We start from the raw sequence: 22,049 nt of genomic DNA on the forward strand, positions 1-22,049 counted from the left end.
TGCTTGTATGAGGGCATTTTGCCTGACCATACCATCTCTGGCACTGAATCCTTCTGCAAAACCTTGCTAGGAGATCTATTTACAAGATGAACAGCTGTTGATACAGCTTCAGCCCAAAACCCATTTGGCAGCTATGCATTAGACAACATACTTCTGACCTTCTCTTGTATGGTCCTATTCATCCTCTCAGCAACACCATTTTGAGGAGGATTGTAAGGAGCAGTAAGTTCACGTTTTATACCTTTTGACTCACAAAAGTCCTGAAAGGCCTTTGAAACATACTCTCCACCATTGTCAGTGCGTAAGCATTTAAGCTTCTTGCCACTCTGATTCTCCACAAGTGTCACAAACGTTTTGAAAACACTAAACGCTTCATCCTTGTGCTTGAGAAAGTAAACCCATACTTTCCTCGAGTAATCATCTATAAATGTCATAAAGTAAGAAGCTCCCCCTAGAGATAGGTTCGGCATAGGTCCACACAAATCACTATGAACAAGTGCCAACTGTGTATCTCTTCTACTGCTTCTATGCTTATGTGGCTGCTATGTTTGCTTACCATACAGACAATGTTCACAGAATTCAAAATCATTAAATGAAAAGCCAGGCAAATAACCAGAACGAGACAAGATTTCCATTCCCTTCTTGGACATATGTCCTAACCGCCTATGCCACAAAGAAACATTCGGCTGCTCGGTTACAATGATTACATTTTTAGAGACATTTGATACATAAATCACGTAAAGTCCTCCAGACTTTACTCCATGTGCTACTGTCATAGAACCCTTGGATATCTTCCACATGTTCTGTCCAAAAGTGGTGACATAGCCAGCATCATCAAGTAAACCTGTGCTGATCAAGCTCTTTGTAATTGCGGGAACATGTCTTACATTCTTCAGCGTGAAAGAAGAGCTGTTCTGAAACTTCAATTGAACATCCTTAACACCTAAAATCTCACATGTTTGCCCATTGCCTAGCCGAACATGATCTTTAGTGGTCACATAAGAGGTAAACCACTCCTTGTTTGGAGACACATGAAGTGATGCCCCTGAGTCTATAATCCAGTCACTCAGTGCATTTCCATCAGATGCTGTAAGAAGAGCTGAGTCCATTGTATTCTTCAAGAAGTAGATGTCTCTTGACACTAGACTGTCATCCTCTGCAACAGTGTTTGTCACATTTATTTCTTGAATCTTCACTGAGGACTTGTTCTTCTCACCATGGTCTTCAGCTTTCTCTTTGCCTTTTTTTGCTTTCCATTCTCTGCAGTCTCTTTTCATGTGACCCTTCTTGCCACAATGGTAGCATTCTATGTCACTCTTGCCTTTAGCACTGCGGGACTTGCTACGAGACTGATTCCTCTTTCCACCTTTGTACTTTTCTTTGGTCCTTCCCCTGACAACTAAGGCTGTTCCTTTGCCTTTGTCCATTGTCTTTCTATTGGTTTCTTCAGTAAGCAGACTTCCTTCTACACCTGCTATGTTCAAACCATCTGGAGGTGCAGAATTACTCAAAGCTGTGCGAAAAGTGTCCCAACTTTCTGGCAATGTGATCAATAGGAACATAGCTCTAACAGGTTCATCAAACTTGACACCTTGAGCTGACAACTGACTATAGATTGTGTTGAATTCATTCAGATGTTTGGACATAGGTGTCCCTTCTTTCATCTTCAAGTCAACAAGCTTCTTAAGCCAGTATACCTGTGAAGCTGCACTCTGCTTCTCATAAAGATCACTCAGCTTTAACCATGCTTGATAATCCGACATCTCGTCTGCTACATTGAAGTAAACGCTTTCTGCCAAAGTCAGCATAATGGTAGAAAGTGCCAATTCATCCATTTCGCTCCATTCATCTTCGTCCATATCTTCTGGTTTTATCCCCTTGAGCTTTATAGGTTTTATTTGCTTCTTTAATACCAACACGTGCCAAATCTGCTTCTTCCACAATGGGAAATTGGTTCCATCCAGCTTCTTGATATTGTAAAGAGCAGTGTCCAGTGATCGAGCCATAGCTACGCTTCACAATGGTTTACTTTCCTGGGAAAAATTCGGCAGAGTTTCCCCTGTAAACTGACCTCTGAACCAATATCAACCTGTCAAATGAACCAAGAAAGCTTCAGATTCTGCATAAATTTTGGCAGAGTCTCCTTTGTAAAATGGCTCTGGTGTACTAAAAACAGACCAAAAAACAGCTGAAAAAACCATTGTCTCTCTAACACTGTAAACTGTGGGTAAACCTGTCCTGCACCTGTACTGTCTCTGACTGTCCTGTCACTGTCCTATAAGCATAGACTGCGACAATCCTCAACGGCAGTAAAGCAAAGATGCAATCCCAACTGTCTAACTCACAGTCAATACATCCTAGCTACCTATCTAAGGGTGCTCAAGGGATCGCTCCAAGACATGTATCACCGAAAGGATCTCAACATTCGAGAATCCCCCAGGTCAATAAAACCTCACTCGACCCTCAACAAAGGCTGCAGTAAATCTGACAGTACATAGACTTCCCACAAAGTCATACATCCACAAATTTCCCATTGTATGTTGTAACCGTTGCGGCGGTTGTTTGCTGCGTGACTCACAGCCAGCAAACCCTCAACAGACATACATCATCTCTGACAATACATCCCATGTGGAAGTACCTGCAATGTCAGGATGAAATCTGGAATATCAAGCAACAAACACAAGCTACCTGATGAACTAGTGGATGTCGCCTACGGTATGTGTGTAGATGCGCCCGTGTCGTATGTGACACGCCTCCAAGAACTGTGAGCCGTCCTTCGATGTGTAGACAACCACAAATCAACACTTTGGGAGTGTCGATATCCTCAACACCTGCAGTCGTAGGCCAAAAACCCCAAATTTGCAGAGTCGGATCTGCACCCGTCAAGACCAAGTAGTCGAAAATGGCCTGCGCAGACCTTTGTCGAAGTTGAACGGTGGCCGAGATGACCTCAGAATGAAATTCTGAGAACACCAAGCCCTTCGGGCTTACCCACAGGATTTGGGGCCGTGTCTTCACCTGTCGAATTTCACTCCAATCTGAGCTGGTGACTCTAGCCTCCTGCAGTGCTGCCCCGACCCTCGATCTGAGCTCTGATACCAGTTGAAGGAGTACGAGCGGAAGTGCGACGCAAGAGAGAGTGCAAGAAGAAGAGCACGACGATATGGTGAACTCGCTCTACTGTAATGTGTAGAGCATAGTGAGTTCTTATTAGGTTTTTACAAAAGAATATGTGTACATACCTGGCGGCCCGCCCACTTACCTGGGCGACCACATTGGGCTTTATACCCCAACACCCAATAGGTTTAACAATAGACCCATTGGCCATCTTCACTACTATGGTTGTGGTCGCAAGGTGGGTCTTCCCATCAATTTTTAGTCACAATGCTAACCCCAGTGCCACCATCAAGGATTCCCTTCACAGTTAATCCCTTGGTAGTGATTGGTATGGTCGCATTGGATTCATCACCCTCAAAGTATTGTCCCAACTTGTTAAAATGTATTTCTATAACAAGGTTCTCATTTAGGTTGGGTTGTGGATCTAAGTGTTCCTCCTCTATTGGCATCTCCCTAACTCCATCCATCTGTGCAAATTGTGGTAGCCCAAACTTCAGTTCTCCATTGAGGAAGGCTCGAAGAGCTGAGATTAGCTCAAGGTCTTTATATAGTTTGGATATGATGGTGGTTCTAACTTCTAAAGACATGAAATCCATCAATTTGGTGATGTTTAACGGCACCTTTTGCACTTGAGTCCCTTGACGTGGGGAAGATGGGATCTCCATTTCTTCGATAGGATCAGGTAGTCCCTTTGTAAACATTCTTTCCATCAAGAAGCGAGTACGCCCACTTTCCCATGACTTTAAGTCACTTTCTTCTTGGATGACACTAGGTATGGCTAAGGGTCTATGGACTTGGTGAGGTTGTTGTTGCGTAGGGAACACGGTGTCTGTAATCTGGATCTGCCTAGGTGCTGGTTCTAGATCCCTTTGGGTATCTTCTACCAAACTCCTTAATTGCTTGACTCGCTCAATCTCCTCTTTGGGTTTGGATAAGTTCCTATCTTCTTCTTGGATCCTGGCCATTGTGGCCCATGAAGATCTTCCTTGTTGGTTTCCATCTTAGTGGTTGTTTTGGTCTCCATGGTTTCACCTGAATCCGAATCCTCTTCAGCGTCGTTCATATATACGGGGTGGTCACCAGTCCCTATGTTGGTCTTTGAACTGGGGTCTGACTTTGCTGCTTTTTGCGATCTCTTTCTTCGTGTTTTCTTCTTTTTCTGAGATTGGGTAATTGATGCCGTGTCTCTTTCCTCAAGAATATAATTTTGTTGTTGGAGCATCGATCGTGTAAGTACGCTTACTGGTACCACAGGTGTACTTTGTGATGGCTCCTCGGTAACTTCAATCAAGTTTACTGGCGTGATCTTCGGTGCATTTGGATTATTTGGACATTGGGAAATCAAATGATCTATGCCACATTGATTACACATGAGTATCGGCATTGTAGACGTGCTCGTTTGATTGGTTTGCATTAGTGTGGCGTTCTTTTGTAGCCTAATAGGACACTCGGCTACACGATGTGGACCTCCACACTCATAGCATTGAAGAGGTGGTCTCTTAGCAGTGTAATTGATATTTTGACCTCTTGCCGCAAGAGCAGCTACTTGATATACATGTTTGACTTGTCCCCAATAGTCCTCCATTTAGTATTGTGGACTTTCTTCAAGCACATCCATGCCATAGGCAATATTAGGATCTATATCTTCCTCACAGCCTTCCAAACAAGCAATAGATGATTCACAACCCACTTGATTCACAGAAGTGATTCTCGGATGTGGTGGTTGCGGTCCTAGCACTGGAGGTGGTAAGGGTGTTGTTTGAACAACATTTTGGGCCCTAGGGACCATGTGTTGTGTTGTTTGTTCAAGAGGTGGGGCCAGTTGGCAGGCACTCGAGGTGTGTCTGTCCATGCTAAGGTTGGTCTATTGGCCATTGCGCGCTTAAATACTATGCAATCCTTAGCTTGATGACCATACCTCCCACAGGCATTGCAGTTCCCATTGAATTTTACTCTAAAAGTAGGGCATTCACTGGTACTATGCGGTCCATAGCATACTGAGCACCATTGTTGCTCCCTTCTTGGATACATATGATTGTTTTGCGGAGCACGATTGTCTCTAAGACTCTCTTGAATAGCCTTGGTGAGATCTGCTAAAGTCATCTCAGATATCTTTGGCTCCTTAGCAATAGGCTTTAGGGTCATTGGCTGATGCCCTGATGCTTGCGAGCTAATAGATTTAGGCTCAACAGACACTCTTTCTCCTTGAATCATTAAATTATCCTCCAATTGGATCACATTGGTGGTGACTGCTTCCCAAGTGGTGATACCTCTAATGACTAGGCCATTGTAGATATCCTCATGTCGTAACCCCCTAATGAATCTATCAAGCAATTGGTTATTATTGAAGCGCTCATTTGGTTTACAACGAGAATTCAAATGCTTCAAGCGACTAATAAAGTCTCTCACCGACTCTCCTTCCTCTCGTTGGGCTTTTTGGAGCTGAGAGGCTACACCCCAAATCACTCCCTTTCGTATGTATTCTTTCAAGAACAGTCTCCTAAGAGTAGAGTAAATCGTTTTTTCTTCCACCCTTAGGGTTCTACACCAATCCCCTGCCTTCCCACTTAAGGTTAGGCTTAAAGCATTACTCTTATGCAGGCCATTGTGTTCTCCTAGAGAATCGCATATTTGTTCAAACACTTCGATATGATTTCTCACATCCACGTCTCCACTAAATTTTTGTGTGAGCTTGGCTATTTGTACTGCCTCACTTCTAAGCTCTCTATCAGGCGTGTTATGCATATTCTCAGCAATAGATCGGCCAATAGCTTGAGCAAACGTTGCCAAGTCACCTAAGTGAGCATGCACCGTGGGTGAAGGCTCTCCAAAGACTACATGTGGAGTAGGTATTGGCATTGAGCTTGACGCATAGGAAGCCCTTGGGTTCCACGTTGGGTACGATGTTGTGCCATGTGGTGGCCCAAAGTTCATATGTGTGGCCCTAAGCATAGCAGGCGTCGGATGTGACATGTTAATGCTAGCCGATATAGTCCCATGGAAATAAGAACTTGGGTATTGTGGTTGTGGAGCATAGGTTGTTGAAACAATGGGAGGAGTAGAGACTACATGAGTACGAGGACCATGGGTGTATACGATTGGTACACACTTGTACGTACTGTTGCAGGCATTGAGATACTATGCAGTGGTGCTTTACTAACAAATGAGGTCCATGGCGTATTTCTCAGCATGCCCATCATTGGGGTAGGCATGGTAGCCGTGGTGTCATCAAGGGAAAGATGAGCTAGACTTGGAAAGGTAAAGCTATCACTTGTGGGCTTAGATTGCACGGAGACCCCTGGAGAAACAACATATGGGGGATCCATCGGACTTACTGAGGGAGTCTCCATTTGCGATAAGGTTGGTTGTTTAGCCTTTCCTTTATCCAAGAATCTCATGAGACCCGTTGAAGGCATGTTGATCCCCTTGTTCTGTCTCTCTAACTCAATGACCCTATGGATGACTTCACAAACTATTTGTTGTTGATCCTCCACACTAGTAGCGCCCATTGTGGATTGTAGGACATCTAACCAACCCACGTGATAGGTGTGATCTGTGTATAGGTCGGTCAGAGTTTTCGTTTGTAGTTCGTACTCCCAGTTCTCATTTAAGAACGCTCCATCTAGGATTGAGGTGCTAGGGGTGTCCTTTGAGCTAGATGCAATGTTGCTTTCTAGGGGTTGGCCCTTAGCGGTTGCTAAGTCAGGAGCACTCGATTGCTCTCTTAGCAAGGATAGTGACATAGGGGCTTTCGCTTTTAACTCTCTTCGTTGCTCCGCCTTGCATAAGCTCTCGACTTCCTTTTCCCTAGTCGCAATGATATATCGCTCAACCTCTTGCACTTCGGCAAGGCTTCTACCATCGGGTAATATAACCTCGGAGGGGGATAGCTCTGAAGAGTCAGGAGGTGCAGTGAATGAAGTATTCACGTGCACATTCTCTAAGGGCATAGGGTCTATGTTGGTCAGGAATGGAGAATTTACTTCCCCACCCCCCTCATTTACATCATTAGCTCCATGTTCGGAGCGAGTGGCTCTACTAAAGGTTTTCTTCAAGCGGCTAAGCACTCTCGGCCCGGACCGCGGGCCCATGGTATGCATGTCTTGGCTTGAGCTATCGGGATTAGGCATTGGTAAACCCTCCATGACGTCATAGTCAGAGGAAGAGTCACTAGCCGCTATGTTCGGGTCTTGGTTTGTACTACCTTGGGTCCCCATCGAGGGCCCGGAACCTAAGGTAGGTGGATAATGAGAACTTGCGTAAGTCGAAATTCTCTCTAGTTGCTCCGTCTCTAGCACACAACCAGAGCATAGATGCATGTGCCTTTGGCACCCTACAAGCATCGGCGAATAACTTCGAAGGTTAACCGCTTACTTTTTTAGGCGTCCATTTTTACTCATTTTTTAATGTTTTTTAATGATCGGTTTTTTTATTAAAGTGTGTGATAGCTGAAAACAAGCGTATCACTCAGAGGGTCGTGGTGTGCTTTACAGCACAACGTTCGGTCACCTGAAGCTCCGTTGGTCCTCAAAAAAGTCGATTTTTAGCTACTTGCGAAGCTAAAATTCATAATTTTAAAGGGCGATAGATGCCTAAGCCTGAGCGTGAGCTTGGGCCCGGGTCTAGGCTTGGGTCTGTTAGATATTCCCGATCCCGGTCCTACCTTAAATTTTTTTAAAAATTATTATTACTTTAAAAAAAAAAAAGGATAAGGTCATTGCGGCCTGCGTGAGCTCACACACACACTCTACCTACCTACTTTCAACTAATACACCTGCTGTTACACACTAACACACTCTATTAGCTCTCACAGATCTACTGCCTACTTACTGTACTTTATATTACACAGAACTAACAACCTTAATACTAACACCTTACACAGAGAAAAAACACAGTACCTTTGAAAACTCCATTAACAAAAAAATACACAGTAGCAACACAAAATCCTTCTTTTCAACACACACACCCTCCTTCCTTACCTTTCCTACAATTGAAATTGCACCACAAAAGAAGCACAGAGTGCCATTCAAGCTTAGTGTATGGCATTCCCCGGCAACGGTGCCAAAAATGTACGCGTTGTCGAGAAATTTGCGGTCTTGCCAGGAAAGCACCGGGCTAATGGCTGTGAGAGTTTGTGAGAGAACTCAACAAAAACTATATGAAGGAGTTAAACCATAGATGCCATGAAGACTAGGGTTTGGAAAGAAGTGCAATCAAAGAAGACTCACTCTTTCTCTCTTGCACTCACACACACAAAGAAAGAACACAAAAGAGAATGTCAAAACAATACGAAGATGAAAACATCAAGGCTATGGTCATATCGTATCATGGGTAATATGAAAGGTTTAATAGATGAGTTAATGGCATTCAATCTTGGCTGACCAAATAGGCTACGAATTGTTCTTTGGAATTGTAGTTTTGTGCTTACCATAATATATATATTTTGTCTAGTGATTGGGATTAATTGTGTGTACAAATCCTCTTGGTTCATAGCAAGATAACTACGCTTACATCAAAAGAAAAATTATAGTCTATGAGAGGTAGTATCATGGGATCCGGTGATAGAAGTATTTCATTGAGCCTTTCAAGGCCGAAGAGAAACACTATACATTGTTGAAAGTGTATTTTACGGCTAATCCATACGTTAATTCTAATAGATCGTACAGAGTGAAAGCGATAGAAATGATCATCATGTGGGTTATTCATCTAGGATAGTATGTGAGAAATGTAGATATGAGAAAAATGTAGATATGAGAGAAGTGAAGAGATGAGAAGTTTCCCTCCCGAGCCCTATTCTTGCCCGTAGGCAATAAGGATACTGCGGGGAGAGATGTACCTGTAGCAAGGAGAACCTAAAATTTGTAGAGAGGATGAATTACTAAGAGTGAGAGAGATAGGTTTGATTAAGGAGATGAGATTAGATACATATATATATATTTTGGATTAGAGATGAAAATGAAAACAACAAGAAATCAAGAAAACATCAATGTAGAACACATCTTACTTGACAAACCCTTCGGCACCATTATTGATGGAGAGAGAAGAAGAGGGGAGAATTCAACTTTGATTGATACGCCAAGTCCATGCCCTTCTTTGATTAGAGTTGATCTTCCAAGGATAGCATGCAAGGATGGCTAGTCTTCCTCTAGGAGAAAGTGTAGGCTTAGGCTTATGTTAATGGTTAAGTACAATTAGGCATTACTACTCACTCCCTCAAGAATTCCTCTCATCAATGGCTTGAATGCTTGAGTTCCTTTTCAAGGAAGAAGAGGTTCCCTTTTATAGGTGAAGGGAACCCCCAAGGGTTTACACAAGAAGAGAGGAGCCAGTGTGAATAGGAATTGGAAAAGTTGGAAATGAGTTGTCCCTGCATGATGTGGGCAGACTGGGGTCCAATATTTTGATCATATCTCCTCAACCGTGGCTCCAAATAAAAAAGTAAAAATATGGGCAAAAACTTCAGCTCATTAGCTACTATTTTCACTTTAAAATCATTTTCCAATTCATATTGGAACCTTGTGTAAAAAATTCATCAAAATAGGGTCCATTTCTGGCAACAAAAGTCTTCCCGTGGTCCCCTTAGCCTAGACTTTCATTTAATTCCAAAGGACACCTCATGCCATATGAAAGCATGACATTGCTCCTTGACAAAGTTTTGTAATCATGCTTGCAATAATGCATTAAAATAAGTGTATCTTTGAAATCATGCCACCTAGTGTCCCACTAGGATTTGATTCCCTCCTAGTAGCTATTTAAAAAGAAATATAAGAAAAGTATAAAAAATACATAGAATATATATATACATTGGAGTTTACCCTAGATATAGGATCTAGCTAGGGTGTGAGATGATAATGAAATAGTAGAAATAAAGAATCAATGCTTTTTGCCCCAAGTTAAAGAGGCAGAGCTATTGTTAAGTATGGAGCGTGATTTACCCTTGTAATTTTCTGTGGTAAAAGCGCACATTTGTAAGGCCCCCATTATGAGAAGAAGCCATCGTGCGTGAAGGAAAATCACTCACCGGAAACCAAAATTTTCACGGACAAGAATCAGGGACAACTTTAGAGGCCTAGGGGGGCCTCCGCCCCCGAGACTTTTTTTTCCGCCGGAATATTTCTTTTCGCCGGAATATTATGGCCGGACGGCGGCCGGAATGTGGTCAGAAAACAACCAGTCAGTTGGCCGGTGGCCGGTAGTCAATGGCCAATGGCTAGTGGTCGGAAGTCAATGGCCGGTGGCCGGTGGTCGGAAGTCAATGGCCGGTGGCTGGTGGCCGAATTCAATAGCCAGTGGCCGAATTCAAAAGCGGACTTGTCTTCTCAAGGGTGGCCACACATGGACGGATTGGAGGGTCCGATTTGGACTTATTCGCACAAGGGCGGCTACATATGGCTGTCTCTCATAAGAGAGGGCAGCCCTTTTGGCTTATAAAAGGAGGCCATTTCTACACACATTTCATAGTGTGAAGTTGATGCAACAAGGTGAGTGTGAGGTAGTGAGAGTGAAGCAAGGCGTGAGCTCCATTAAGGGTATAATCCCTTTGTAAACTACTTCTTGTTTTGAAGTACTAAAGCCATTGAGTGGATGCTTTCCCTTGGACGTAACCCACATTGGGTGAACCACGTATATCGTGTGTACTCTCTCTCTCTCTCTCTCTCTCTCTCTCTCTCTACTCTATAATCTCGTGTATGTTAATCTGTCTCTCTCCATTAAGTAATCTAATCAATTATCTATTTAGCTACGTTTTATTTCCTAACAACTGGTATCAGAGCAAGGTTTGCTCGTAGCTAAATTATCTCAAGGAAAGGATTCCTTGAATTGAGTGGGAGTTATGGCGGAGGAAGGGAAGCTCAAGATTGAGAAGTTCAACGGCAAAAACTACCAACATTGGAAGATGCAGATTGAAGACTATCTCTACCAGAAGGACCTCTATTTGCCACTAGGCGGTCTTGCGAAGAAGCCCGCATCGATGGCAGATGAAGCATGGATTGTCCTTGATCGAAAGGCCCTGAGAACAATCCGGTTAAGCTTGGCGTCAACGGTGGCCTTCAATGTTTCGGAGATGAAGACCACGGAGGACTTGATGAAGTCACTTGACGACTTCTACGAGAAACCATCGGCATCCAATAAGGTATTTCTTATGAAGCGCTTGTTCAATCTAAAGATGACAGAGAATGGTTCAGTTGTAGAACACCTAAATGACTTTAACACAAACATAAGTCAACTTCGATCAGTGAAAATCAATTTCGATGACGAAGTGCGAGCTCTCCTTATACTATCATCTCTACCAGATAGTTGGGATAGCCTTGTGATGGCTGTAAGTAATTCTTTCTCTGGCACAAATACTCTTAAGTTTGATGATGTTGTGGGTGTTCTCCTAAGCGAGGAAATGCGAAGGAGAAGCACAGGAGAATCATCAAGTGCTGCACTATCAGTGGAAACAAGAGGAAGGCCTAAGGAGAGGTTCAAAAACCAAAAGGGTTGTGATCTCTCAAGGCGGAGCAAGTCACGCACAAAGTCAGTTCTTGAATGTTGGAATTGCGGCAAGAAGGGCCACGTCAAGAAGGATTGCTGGTCCAAGAAGAAGAAGGAGACAGAGTCTCAAGACAACAAGCCAGCATCGGAGGCCAATGTGGCAGGTAAAGTAGAGCAAGATGCTCTAATTCTCTCATTAGAAAATGTGTCTAATTCCTAGATAGTAGATTCCGGGGCTTCATTCCATGCGACACCACACAAGCAACATTTCCAAGACTACACCAAAGGTAATTTGGGTATGTATACTTGGGAGATGATGAAGCTTGTGAGATTGTCGGCAAAGGTACAGTTTCTGTCAAAACTACTAACGGAAATGAATGGAAGCTTAAAGATGTTAGGCATGTTCCTTCTCTTCGCAAAAATTTGATCTCTACAGGACAATTGGACGATGAAGGTCACAACATTGCATTTGGAAACAAACGGTGGAAGATCTCAAAGGGATCTTTGGTGGTTGCCAAGGGTGAAAAAGTCGGTACACTTTACTTGTGTACTGTTAGCACGCAACCTTCAGCTTGTGCATCAACTACAGAAGTTGACAGTGCGGTGTGGCACTACCGACTTGGGCATATGAGTGCCAAAGGAATGCAAATCCTTCAAACAAAGAAGCTTCTACCAGGTTTGAAAGAAGTGGACTTGGAGTTCTGTGAAGATTGTGTTTATGGTAAACAAAAGAGGGTAAAATTTCAAAAATCAGGAAATGAAAGAAAAAATAAAAAACTTGAGTTGGTTCATTCTGATGTTTGGGGTCCTACAAGTACACCATCACTTGGTGGCTCATTGTACTATGTAACATTCATAGACGATGCGACTAGAAAAACATGGGTTTATGTCATGAAGAATAAATCCGATGTATTTTCCATATTTCAAAGGTGGAAAGCCTTTGTGGAGAATGATACAGGTACCAAGGTTAAATGCCTCAGATCCGACAATGGAAGCGAATATTGCAGCCAAGCTTTTGAAAGCTTTTGTGCTAGCAATGGCATTCGGAGGCAAAGGACAACCCCAAGGACACCTCAACAAAATGGGATTCCGAAAAGGATGAACAAGAAAATCATGGAACGAGCACGAAGCATGCGGCTACATGCAGGCCTAGCGCTTGAGCTTTGGGCGGAAGCTGTAAGTACATCTGTGTACTTAATCAATCGGTCACCCTCAACGGCATTGGATGGGGGAGTTCCAGAAGAGGCATGGACAGGTAAACCGATGAATTATGCATTTCTCAAAGTGTTTGGGTATGAGGCTTTCATGCACATAGATAGAAGCCTAAGATCAAAGTTAGATGCAAAGTCCAAAACGTGTTTCTTCATTGGCTATGGAGAAGGAGACTTTGGGTATCGCCTATGGAATCCTGAAGATGGTAAAATCTTAAGGAGTAGGGATGTAATTTTTAACGAACAAAATATGTACAAAGATTACTTGGAAAGAAAACAAACAAAAGAAACAGGTGATGAGTACATGGAGCTTGAGGACGGTGAAGACTCAAGGACTGCAAACGGTGACAATGTGCAACAACGTCAACCAAATGAGGAGCATCAACCTATTCCCCGAAGATCTACAAGAGCAAGTAGACCTCCAGAAAGGTTTGTTCCTTCCTTCAACCATCTCTTGATCTCAGATTTTGGAGAGCCGGAATCATATTAAGAAGCTATGCAACATGAATCCAAAGAAGAATGGACGAAGAGCATGCAAGTGGAGATGGACTCACTACATCGCAACCAAACATGGGAGTTGGTTGAGTTGCCTAAAGGTAAGCGGGCACTTCAAAACAAATGGGTGTACAAGCTAAAGGAAGAAGAAGGTGGGAAGAAAGGTACAAGTCTAGGCTTGTGGTAAAAGGTTTTTCTCAAAAGAAAGGTATTGACTTTAATGAAATATTTTCTCCTGTTGTAAAAATGAACTCAATTAGGCTTGTCTTAAGCCTTGTGGCTGCTCATGATCTAAATCTCGAGCAAATGGATGTAAATACGGCATTCCCTCACGGTGACTTAGAGGAGGAAATCTACATGCTTCAACCAAAGGGGTATGAAGTAAAAGGTAAGGAGAAAATGGTTTGCAGATTAAAGAAGAGCTTGTATGGTTTAAAGCAAGCATCAAGACAATGGTACTTGAAGTTTGATCGATGGATGTTGGATCATGGATTCACAAGATGCAACTCGGATCACTACGTCTACACGAAGAATTTGGGAGATGGGAAATTCATCATCCTAATGTTGTATGTTGATGACATGTTGATTGCAAGTGCTAACATGCAGGACATCAAAGACCTAAAAGAGGAGCTGTCCAAATCTTTTTCAATGAAAGATTTAGGTGCTGCAAGGAGGATACTTGGTATGAAAATATCAAGGGACAGGACGAAGAAGACAATAAAGCTATCTCAAGAAGATTACATCAAGAAGGTACTAGAAAGGTTTGCAATGCAAAATGCAAAACCAGTTTCTACACCTTTGGCTGGTCATTTTAAACTAACGAAGGATATGTGTCCAAAGACACAAGAGGAGATAGCCTATATGTCTAAAGTTCCATATGCTGCAGCGGTAGGTTCTCTAATGTATGCTATGGTCTGGACAAGGCCAGACATTGCACATGCAGTGGGAGTTGTGAGTAGGTTCATGGACAACCCAGGTAAAGAGAATTGTCAAGCTGTGAAGTGGATACTTAGGTATCTAAAAGGGACAACAACAAATGCTTTGTATTTTGGAGGAACTGATATTTTTCTAGAAGGGTATGCTGATGCAGATATGGCAAGTGACAAAGATACTCGAAGGAGCACTACTGGCTATGTGTTCACGGTTGCAGGCACAGCAGTAAGCTGGGCTTCAAAGCTGCAGAAAGTGGTTTCACTTTCTACCACGGAAGCAGAGTATGTAGCAATGACGGAGGCAAGCAAAGAAATTCTGTGGCTTCACAGATTCTTAGAAGAGCTTGGATTCAAACAAGACAATTGTGTCTTGTACAGTGATAGCCAAAGCGCTATCCATCTTGCAAAGAACTCAGCCTTTCATTCAAGGACAAAGCACATTGAGGTGAGATATCACTTCATATGCACTCTTTTGGAAGAGGGACATCTAAAGCTAGGAAAGGTGCATACAAGTGAAAATCCTGCAGACATGTTTACAAAAGTGGTCAACAAGGAGAAGTTGAGCTTTTGCTCATCTTCAATCGGCATTCAAGGATAAGAAGCCAGAATGGAAAGCAGTCACATGTTTGGTTTGGAGATCAGTCTCCAAGTGGGAGATTGTTAAGTATGGAGCCTGATTTACCCTTGTAATGTTCTGTGGTAAAAGCGCACATTTGTAAGGCCCCCATTATGAGGAGAAGCCATCGTGTGTGAAGGAAAATCACTCACTGGAAACCAAAATTTTCATGGACAAGAATCAGGGGCAACTTTAGAGGCCCCTGAGACTTTTTTTCCGTCGGAATATTCCTTTTCGCCAGAATATTATGGTCGGACGGCGGCCGAAAAGTGGTCAAAAAACAACTGGTCAGTTGGCCGGTAGTCAATGGCCGATGGCTGGTGGTCGGAAGTCAATGGCCGGTGGCCAGTGGTCGGAAGCCAATGGCCGGTGGCCGGTGGCCAAATTCAAAAGCGGACTTGTCTTCTCAAGGGCGGCCACACATGGACGGATTGGAGGGTCCGATTTGGACTTATTCGCACAAGGGCGGCTACATATGGCTGTCTCTCATAAGAGAGGGCAGCCCTTTTGGCCTATAAAAGGAGGCCATTTCTACACACATTTCATAGTGTGAAGTTGATGGAACAAGGTGAGTGTGAGGTGGTGAGAGTGAAGCAAGGCGGGAGCTCCATTAAGGGTATAATCCCTTTGTAAACTACTTCTTGTTTTGAAGTACTAAATCCATTGAGTGACTGCTTTCCCGTGGACGTAGCCCACATTGGGTGAACCACGTATATCGTGTGTACTCTCTCTCTCTCTCTCTCTACTCTATAATCTCGTGTATGTAAATCTGTCTCTCTCCATTAAGCAATCTACTCAATTATCTATTTAGCTACGTCTTATTTCCTAACAGCTATTGATGCTTTTCCCATTGTATTTTCTGATGGTAAAGTAAGGATAGGTTACCCTTGAGAAAAATAATAGGATGAGATAGAAGGCTTATTATTATACTTAAATATGCATATGTACATTATAGGAAAGATAATTATGTATCTAAAAAGTTACAAGATAGATCTTGTAGCATGCGTTCCCACTATGTACGTGTCACAGCACGACAGCGTATGTTGCACGTGTCTATGCAAGAAACTTGTCGATACACTGTGTGCGAGCCACAAATGACTCCAAGCACACAACAAGCCTAAACTAGTAAGCTCAAAGAAGGTGATGGTGTGTCACTCACCGCTCTAAGCTTGCTTTCGTGGAGGATTCCTCACTGCGAAGAAGAAGGAGCCGCTGCTGCGCCGTGCTCAACCGCCTCCAAATGGCTCCAACCACACAACAAGCCTAAACTAGTAAGCTCAAAGAAGGTGATGGTGTGTCACTCACCGCTCTAAGCTTGCTTTCGTGGAGGATTCCTCGCTACGTAGAAGAAGGAGCCGCTGCTGCGCCGCACTCAACCGCCTCGCTGCCGTCGTGCCACCGCAATGCTCGATCGCACACACACTCTCTCTCTCTCTCTCTCACGCATACACACATACACAAGGAGATGAAGAAGAAGAAGATGGAGATGGAGTAAGAGCACTCTTCAATTGCATAAATGAGAGAATGAGTGAATTTTAGGTTTATTTGACTTTTATATGAGCTCGCCCCATTCACACTTGTACGCCCATGCTTAGCCAACTAATCCCTTGAATATTCCAATTAGAGTGCGCCTCCAATCGGCGATCACTCTTACCCTTTTCCTATTGGACCGACAAGCCCGGTATTGACTTTACCAAATAAATAATACGACGTCCGTTGTAGGTGATAGGAATGTGCGTGAGGGTTAGCACTCATTTTGGATGGAATGTACATCAATTAAACAATGTTACTGCTTTCTTAAATGGTGATATATTTGGGGATGTTTATGTAATGCATCCTCATGGTTTAGTCAAGAAAGGACAAGAAAATCAAGTGTGTAAATGTAAGAAAGCTTTGTATGGATTGAAGCAGTCTCCTCATGCTTGGTATGAGAAAGTTGACACTCATTTAGTTAAATGAGGCTTAAGTAACAATCCAATTGAAAGAACTTTGTATGTCAAACATGAGGGTGATGTATTTCTCATCATCGTTCTATATGTAGATGATTTACTGATTACTGGTCCGAATGAGAGGCAAATTGTTGAATTCAAGGCTGGTTTCAATGCTACTTTCAAAATGAAAGTCGACTTGGGGCTTTTACATCATTACTTGGACATACAGTTTAAGCAATCTTCGATGAGTGTATTGCCTTGTGTTAAGCAAACGACATATAACAGGATTGCAAACCTATTGCTACTCCAATGGAAAAAAGTTTGAAATTAAGTCTTCATGATGCTGGTGATCTTACCGATTTCAATCTTTATCAAAATATTGAAGGATGCTTTATTGATGTATGCAATATTGTGCCAAATTTCACTTCATAGTCTCATAAGTTAGCAGATTTGTCATAATAATCAATATCTAATTCTCCTAAATGATTTTCTCATGTTAAACTGATCATTTAATATGGGGAAGTGCTAGGGGAGAAAAAGCTAGAATATTGGTTAAGCTAGCAGATCGGCCACAGTAGGGAGGGATCCAAAGGGGGGGCCATTTGCAAAAGAGCCATGTGCAACAATGGGCTAAAAAGACCCTAAGGTTCAGCCCATTAAGACTTCCAAAATGCTAAGGTTCCAAAATTCAAAGGTTGTGTCCAAAGGTCAACCTTAGGGGAAATTGGATGCTTTGTGTGTGTACCAAAAAAGTCTTTGCAATCCCTACTTGGGAGGGGGCGAGCCTTGCATGTAGGGGATGAGAGAGAAAGCCACACACACACACACACACACAAGCTCCCTTTACACAAAGGGAATGAGGGACACATGTCAGCTCCCTAGCCCAGATGCCCACAAGGTGTACCCAATTCCTATTGGATGGCCTTGGAGGTGGGCCAATGAGAATTAGGCTAGAGTAAATCTAGTTTAATTAATTTAAAAACACTTAATAAAAGAACCAATGAGAATTAAGTCCTCTAGAAGACTATTGGACAGTCTCCCAAGTGGTCCAATGAGCATTCAGTAGCCCAATGGCTTGCATGATTCCTATTGGCCAAGAGGCAAAGGGGTCCAATGAGAGTTTAGTTGAATTATTAAATTACCTTAAGCTCTCACAAAAGGGGAAAGGGGGACACATGTCAGAAGGCTATCACTTATGCTGCTTAATAATCATTGGCTTGACTTGGGGAGGTCCAATGGGGAGATAGCAAGAGCAAATAGCAAGAGGGCTTGCCCAAGAGAGAGAGGGGGCTGATTTTTGCAAGGCATTATCACACACACACTCACACAATCTCATGTGTGAAGAAAGAGAAGACTATCTCTTCCCAAGCTTTAATGGAGAGCTCATCACCTACTCCAAGCTTGTGAGATAGAAGCCTACATCGACACACTCTTGGCATGTGGATGCAAATCCAACCAAGAGCCAAGCTTCAATGCATGCTCATCTCCTCTACCATGCTAATTACTAAGCTAAGCTATGCTAATATGAGTATTATGTGAGGAGATGTACATCTTTCTCGTAAGATACTCCTTCTTCCTCTCAATCTACTCTCATACCCTGCTAGCTCTCACCATCTTCGAAGGTATGTGAGGTCTTGGGTCTGAGACCGGGGATAATTGATGTTGTGTTTGCTAAGTGTTTTGCTTAGTGCATGAAGCTTTCATCTTCATTGCACTAGCTAGTCTTGAAGGAACACAAAGAATTGTATTGTAGGCTCCATGCAAATCCGGTCCTCAACTGTTGTCAATAGCTTAATTTCTTTCTCTTTTGAAAGTATTGTTCATGCTATCTAACTAGGTGTTATGCTTTTTGTTGCTCTCTCCACCCAAGCACTCTTGTAATTCTCATTAGGAATCTATTCTAATGAAATGCCCACTATGTTCATGATAATTTCCGCTACACACAAGTTTTTAGGCCATTAAATGTTACAAGATTTATGCATAGCCTAGGGTCTAAATATTTGTAGGCTGTCAAGCGAATCTTTTGCTACTTGAGTGCCACTTTACATCTTAGGTTGTTTTATCCCGGGGGAGATCATTACCGCTAGATTTGCATGCCTTTTGGACTTAGAATTAACCTGGTATTTATGACACGAGTGTCCACAAGTGGTTTTTGTTTCATGCTTGGCAGTTCATGTATATCATGGTTGAGCAAGAAGCAACCTCTTGTGGCCACTTCCAATAACTGTTGTGAAGCTGAGTGCAGGAAGGTCTTCATAGCTACTGTTGAGTGTGTGGCTCAAATGCCTCTTATGGATGATTTGAGTGTTGGATAGGACACCGCCAACATATCTACACTGGCGCATTGGCAATTGTGAGGAACCTAGTTTTTCATGATCGACAAAGCACATTAAGGTGCATGGTCACTATGTTAGAGAGAGACTCTCAACAGGAGAGATCAGCATGGCTTATGTGTTGACTTAGGACAACCTTGTAGATGTGTTCACAAAGGCATTGCCTCGTGAGAAGTTTTAAGCTTTTTGCAAAGCTTTGGCCTTGCTTCCCCTTGTGGATTATCATTTCCTCAGGGCATGGCACTTCCCTATATGCTATGTGCCAACTCTTTTTCATTGCATCACTCCCATGGGGGATTTGTTACCATATATGTGGTGGTGATGTGTGTGAACGCACTTAGGACCATTGGGACATTTTTTTCCTCACTAGAAGGTTTTTTTCTCAGTGCATTGTATATAAGCCCATTATTCTAGGGCTAACTTATCTTTCTACTGTGCACCAAGCACTACACTCTTTGTTGTGCCTTGAGCTTCTTCATCTTCTCCAAGCTATGTGTGCATCCCTACAACCCTAATTCCAATAGTTGTATCTTATATTGGTATACATCTAGAATTCGAAATATACCCAAATTTGGGGATATTACTCGTGTAATATTGGTTATTCTGTCTGTGACTAATGCTATGTACCTCTATCTCTATCTTGTTGTCTCATATAATTTGAAGGTTCAATGTAGGTTTGGATTGAGGTAGGAAGATCGAAGAGTCGGTAAGGGAGGTGATGAAAAACAAGGTGGAGCATATAGAGATGACGTCTATCCCCTTTGTGGGACCTATAACCTATACATACTCAAGAGATGACTTTGCATACACTATGCTCATGAAACTCAATCCCTTCTCTATGGAAGCAAATACAAAATACATGTGGATTTGTGTAGTTAGAGATTGGAAAAAGTAGGATGTGAGGGAGATTGAACCTTGGCATGTGGAGATGGAATTTGATAGCCAACGAGGGCGAGGATACCACATGGTAAAGGGAATGCAAGATTGAACCTTGCCATGTAGAGATGGAATTTGGTAGTCAACAAGGGCGAGGATACCACATGGTATAGGGAATGCAAGAGTTATCAAAATAGACCAAAGAGGAGCTCAATCTTTAAAAACGCTAAAAACTTGAGCTTCCCCCATGGTAATGAAAATCAGACCTTAAGCAAGATAGTTTTGTCACACCTTTGTCAAGATTTTGCGATGCCAGTTAAAGATATATAGAGGTGATCAACAATGCTCACCAAACACTTTTTAAGAACCAATGCAAAGATTGACATAATTGTACTTCATAACACAGGGTCCAAATATTCTACTTGAATTATTCATGGTTTGGGTAAAATTATCCAAATTTATTGGTTTTGCATCAAAAGGTGCAAAATTTTGCATGTTTTCTTCACCATAACCATGCAATTTTGCCATGATTTTTTGTTTGAGAGGCATGATCGTATTTGAAATTGCTGCTGGGAATTGAGCAGGGCCATATGAACCCACACAAATAGCAGACCAATTTGGTAGGAACTCTAGCTCATGATAAGTGAGCTAAGTGTGTGATAGTCTTTGATTTAATTGAAGAATAGAGGAGCCATGACACTAAGTAACGCACAACATTAAAGAGGGGGGGGGGGAATCAACAACCCTAAAGTCCACGAAAGAAGGTCAAGGCGAATTAAACTCGGGCAATGCAAAAAATGGGCCCCTTGACACCCGATTTTGAACCCAAGACTTCGTGGCCCAGGTTTTGTGACATATGGGATAGCCATCTCACCCACGTACACATGTTGTACCCTTGTCCATTTTTATTTTTATAACCATTTATTGTAAGGTGACGTGCACTAATTTTGTTTAGTTTTAGCAGTCATCTTACGACTACGATCTCCTCGGCCATTGTGCGTGGAGTTCCTAACCCTTGATCCCCTTAGGGTGCGTTCGCACGGAAAGGGGTTTTAACCCCAACCTTGTGATGCAAGCCAACTATGCCCTCCTTGTTCAACTCTGCTGAAAATGGCAGAGTAAGAAATTGTTAGCTCTACCCCCGCCTACCTGCAACGACTGAATGGTCTATGCACAAAGCTACTCCCGTCTTTATTGGTTAAAGGCCAAAATTGCTCACACACGACAGGGGGTAGTAGCCCTGCCTGTGCGAATTTGCTCTTACCCTACCCCCCCGATGATAGCTATGTGTTACTTAGAGCCGGGTCGCACCCAAGGCTAGCAGGGTTGGGGGAGGGGAGACATTGAGTCGCACCTGATTTGTTGAGATAGCGTTGCTGGAATTCTTGTGCCTCCATTCGATAGGGCTGGACAAAATGACGGTATGCTCTTCCCCTCCTGAATAATAGCGTAATCCCTTCAAAAATGAAGCGATTAGTGGCGTACTAGTAGCAGATCTTTGAAAGAGCAGCAAATCTGGCCATTATAGTAGATTCTTTCTTCAAGTAACCAGAGCGAGACCTGGCTCTTAGAGGTAAGGTTATTGACTTTTGAAACGTGCTAAATGCATGTTAGAGAGAGAAAAAGAGAGAGAGAGAGAGAGAGGATGGTTGACCTGTTCAAACTACTCAATAGCTAAAGTGCGCAGGAATAAATACTAGAGCAGAGAAAGTCAACGCGTCAGTAATAAGCCTCCCTGTCACCTGTGTGTCGTTTCTGATAGGTTCCCACGACGTTAAAAATTCTCTTCTCCTCTCTCTCTCTCTCTTACCTCATTATTCTTGTTTCTCTTCATTCTCTCTCTATTGCTGGTATCTGATATCTCTGGCTCGCTCAATCTCGCTCGGCGCTCTCATTCTCTCTTCTCGCTCTCGATAATTTTTACGGTACCAGCCAGAGAGAGAGAGAGAGAGAGAGAGAGAGAGAGAGAAGTGAGAGACAGTAAGAGATAAGAGATGAGAGAAGAGAGCTCAGGCCAGTGTGCGTGCGAAGACCGTGAGAGAAGGTAGAGCCGTGTGCGAGGA

At 42.9% G+C, this 22,049-nt stretch overlaps 1 protein-coding gene across 2 annotated transcripts in view; it reads left to right on the plus strand.

Annotated features, from left to right (window-relative positions):
- Nucleotides 1–21,820: 21,820 nt before the first annotated feature.
- LOC147419639 (uncharacterized) overlaps nt 21,821–22,049 on the plus strand; it is an 11,360-nt gene continuing 11,131 nt past the window's right edge. For both annotated transcript variants that reach the window (XM_086506397.1, XM_086506398.1), the window contains exon 1: nt 21,821–22,049. This exon is cut by the window's right edge and continues 399 nt beyond it. The gene's annotated coding sequence lies outside the window, so the exon portion shown is untranslated.

Source organism: Adiantum capillus-veneris, chromosome 29 (genome assembly GCF_014529385.1).
Source record: "Adiantum capillus-veneris isolate H3 chromosome 29, ASM1452938v2, whole genome shotgun sequence".
Taxonomy (NCBI): domain Eukaryota; kingdom Viridiplantae; phylum Streptophyta; class Polypodiopsida; order Polypodiales; family Pteridaceae; genus Adiantum; species Adiantum capillus-veneris.